Source organism: Chrysochloris asiatica, unplaced genomic scaffold (assembly GCF_000296735.1).
Source record: "Chrysochloris asiatica unplaced genomic scaffold, ChrAsi1.0 scaffold00120, whole genome shotgun sequence".
In the NCBI taxonomy this organism is placed as follows: domain Eukaryota; kingdom Metazoa; phylum Chordata; class Mammalia; order Afrosoricida; family Chrysochloridae; genus Chrysochloris; species Chrysochloris asiatica.
The window spans coordinates 45,470-49,344 of NW_006408638.1; the positions used below are offsets into that span (position 1 = coordinate 45,470).

The 3,875-nt window shown below is 37.0% G+C and overlaps 1 pseudogene; it reads right to left on the reverse strand.

The window, feature by feature from the left end:
• Positions 1 to 404: 404 nt before the first annotated feature.
• On the reverse strand, positions 405 to 1,144 carry LOC102820031 (annotated as a pseudogene).
• Between the last annotated feature and the right edge of the window lie 2,731 nt (positions 1,145 to 3,875).

Here is a 3,875-nt window from a genome sequence, read left to right on the forward strand (position 1 = left end):
AATGTAATCTCTGAGCCCAACAATACAGAGAAAGGAGGAAAAAAGCTAGAATTCTATGCACTACTACACAGGGGCCTAGTACCCTCCAGCTTCCAGCCCAGCGAAGGGAGCAGAAGGTTGTTGTTTTTTCCCCCACAGAGCACAGTGGTGTGTTGATTCCATAGTTGTTGTTGAAACAGGAAGGGATACAAATTTATTTGGGAACAGAAAGGGGTAGAGATTCTTTTCCCACTGTACCTGCTCAAGATATTCCCCCCACCCCCAAAATAAATTGAGAACCATGGTGTAAAGGAGAGAAAAAGAGACCTCAAGAACAGGGCGACTGAGCACAAGAGGGGGAAAAGAAAAGAAGAAAAGAGAGAGAGAGAGAGAAAAAAAAAGGTTGGAATCCATCATTGTTCTTATTAGTCATCTTCTCCTTCATCCTCCTTTCCTTCCTCTCCCTCATCATCTTCATCTTCTTCTCCTTCATCTTCATCCCCTTCATCATCATCATCATAATCATCATCATCTTCTTCTCCTTCCCCTTCTTCATCATCCATATCAGGAACCAAATAGTACTGTAACGGATTTGGCCAAATATCATGTTTGATAACCTCTCCTAACTCATCTGCACCTGCATCAGAATGATCAGTAAACCAAGTAAAAAAGCTCTCTGGTTCTTCCTGCTGCCTCTTCCTGCCGGCTTTATTCTGTGTTTGACTTGAGCGTGTTGTCCAATTCTTTCCAGATTTCCATTTGATTTCAGTTGATTTTGAGGATGGATCACTACTCTCATTCAGATGAAATTCTTTGGAGAGAACTTTATTTTCGAAGTAAGGATTTTCATCAAAATAAAAATCTATTCTGTAACCTGATTTAATGTCTTCAAATTCTGTCACTTCAACTCTGGTCAAATAATGCAGTGCCTCTTCATCCTCCTCCTCAAGCAACTCAGACACTTGTGGATGGTTGACAAATGTTGTTACCCAAAAGTTTGGAATTTTGGCGATCAATTATGACAGAATGGTTGGCGGAATTTGTTGTATTTCTGTTCTACTTTCAAAATCTCCTTACTGGCTTGTTCATTAAGTCTGTCAATTTCATTTTGTACTTCATCAATATGTCCAATTGCTTCCTGCTGTTCTTTTTCTGAGGGGGGAGTGGGGGGGTGGAGTGGGGAGGGGGAAGAGACGGGAAGGCGAAGGGGACATCACACACAAGGGCGCTAGCTCAGCCGGCCGCCCTCTCGGCCTGACAATGAGGGAGGGGCTAGAGCAATGCCTGTGAGGACTTTTTTATACTTTTATAATGTACATTCAGTACTGAAAGTTGTCGTCTGTGATCTTCATTAGTAAGTATTTTACATCCTTTCCACTTACAGCAAGCAAGGTTGCATCATGTGCATATCACAGGTTGTTAATGAGTCTTCCTCCAATCCTTGTGCAATGCTTCCCCTTCATATAATCCAGTTTCCCAGATGATTTGATTGGCATACAGATTGAATAAATATGGTAAATGAATACAGTCTTTGCATACACCTTTCATGATTTTAACCATTCAATTTCCCCATGTTCTGTTCTAACAACCATCTCTTGCACTATGTGCAGGTTCTTCATAAACATATTTAAGTGTTCTGGGATGCCCATTATTTGTAATGCCATCCTTGACTTGTTATAATCCAAACAGTTGAAAGCCTTCTCATAGTAAAGCACAAGTAAATAGCTTTCTGGTCTTTGCCTTTAGCCAAGTTCTAACTGATATCAGCAATGATATCCCTAGTTCTGCCTCTTCTTCTGAATCTCACCTATGTTTCTGGCAGTTGCCTGTCATTCCTTCTTTACTGTCTTTTTAATGCCCCTTCGCTTTCTTCCTGTATGATTTTCTTGATGCCATCCCACAGTTCTTCTGGTGTTTGGTTATTAGTATCTAATGCATCAAATCTGGCCTTGAGATGGTCTTTAAATTCTGGTGGGATATGTTCAAAGTCTTATGGACTTGTTTTAATTTTCTTCAGCTTCAGCCTGAACTTGCATATGGACGATTGATGATTATATGTTATAGAATGTATATACTATACATAAAATATGTATTAACATGTATATATGAATAACAGCATAAATAAAATAATGCTGTTTTATTAAATTCATACTATTATAGGCACGATATGCTATTTTTAGTATTGTGACTTGTTTTTTCTTTTTTTTTTGTTTTTGTTTTTTTTTGCAGAGCAATTTGGTTTTCCTTTCAACAGTTCACACACAGTTTGATTTGTGATATTGACTGCGATGCCCACAATGTAAATAGCACTCTTCCTTCTTCCTCCCTGTGTTTATCAATTTCTTTCATCCTTCTCTTCTATCCCTTCCTTCCTCTTGAGTTTTATCTTTCAGCAAATGCTACACTTTTGATTTCCTGTGGTTGAATGTTCTAAGGAGTGCCACTATTCTCCTTATAGACCTGTTTCTTCTTTGGATGAAAATTAAGTCACATGAATTAATTTAGTTACAGGATTGAAGGGTGCTTAATGGTTATTGTCTTAGGTATTCTACCAATCTCTATTCAGACCAGTAGGCCTGATCATTTTTGTGATTTTGAGTTTTATCCCCTATTTTTCTCCTGCTCTGCATAGGAACTTATATTGTGATCTCTTTCAGAGTTAGTTGGCAATGATAATTGAGCACCATCTAATTCTTCTGATCGAAGGATCATGAAGGATGGGGTTTATGTGGCCCATTAATTATTTGGACTGATTGTTTACTTGCATCTTCAGTTCCTTCCCTCTTTTCTGCTCCAGCCAGTGAGAGGCCAATAGTGGCACTTTACAAGCTTTTAAGATCCTAGTCATTATTCACCAAAGTAGTATGTAGAATATTTTCTTTGTGGACTATGTCGTGCCAATAGACCTTTATATGCCCTAAAATTATGGTCCTGAGCTCTCAGGCCTAGCAACTCATTCCTTTAAGGTATATGGTTATAGCTATGATCTTTTCATAACTTTGACCCCTTATGCTCTACTATACTCATGGACATACATATGTAGAAATATTCTGACACATCTATATGTATTTGTGAGTGTATCCCTTTCACCTTCACTCCCTGAGCAGCTTTATTGTCTCTCTATATATCCACTCGTAAATTATTGTTACTACTGTTGTTATAGGATTTTGTATATAATAGTATTTACTTTTGTTCCCTTTAATTCTTCAGCTCCTCCCAGTGTCTTACTTTGCTTTGATAATTTTGTGCTGACCTCTACATTATTGTATAGTATATTGTCTTTCGTTTCATCCAAGTTAATATGAGTATACCCTCTTGTTAGTGATTTACCTTCCTGTTCCCTTTTAGCCCTGTAATCTTCAAAGAGGAGTCCTGGAATGGCATTATAGGATAAGCACTGGACCACAAGGTGGCAGTTCAAATCCACCAGCCGCTCCTCAGAAACACTATATAGAGTCTCTGTGATTTGGAACTGAGTTGAAGGAACTTAACAACAACAATCTTCAAAAACTGATTTTTCTATGTATAAATCCTTTCTTGAATTTTTACAGTCATGGTTTCATAATATTTGCCCTAAAGTTATTAACTAATTTTGCTAGCGTAATGTCTTCTAGATTTATTCACGTTAGGAGATATTTCATGGAGTTATTGTTAGTCTTTAATACTGTGTAGTATTCTGTTATGTTTCTGTACTAGTTTGTTTATCCATTCATCCATTAATGAACACTTAGGTTTTTTCCACTTTTTGATATTGAGAATAATACTGCAAAAAACATTTTAAATGAATGTATGATTAATTTTTAAGTGTTTGGTCTTTAATAATCAAATTTGCATAATAAGATTAAAATAATTTTTAAACAATTAATATAATTTCTCTCAACTTTGTTGTAGCCAAT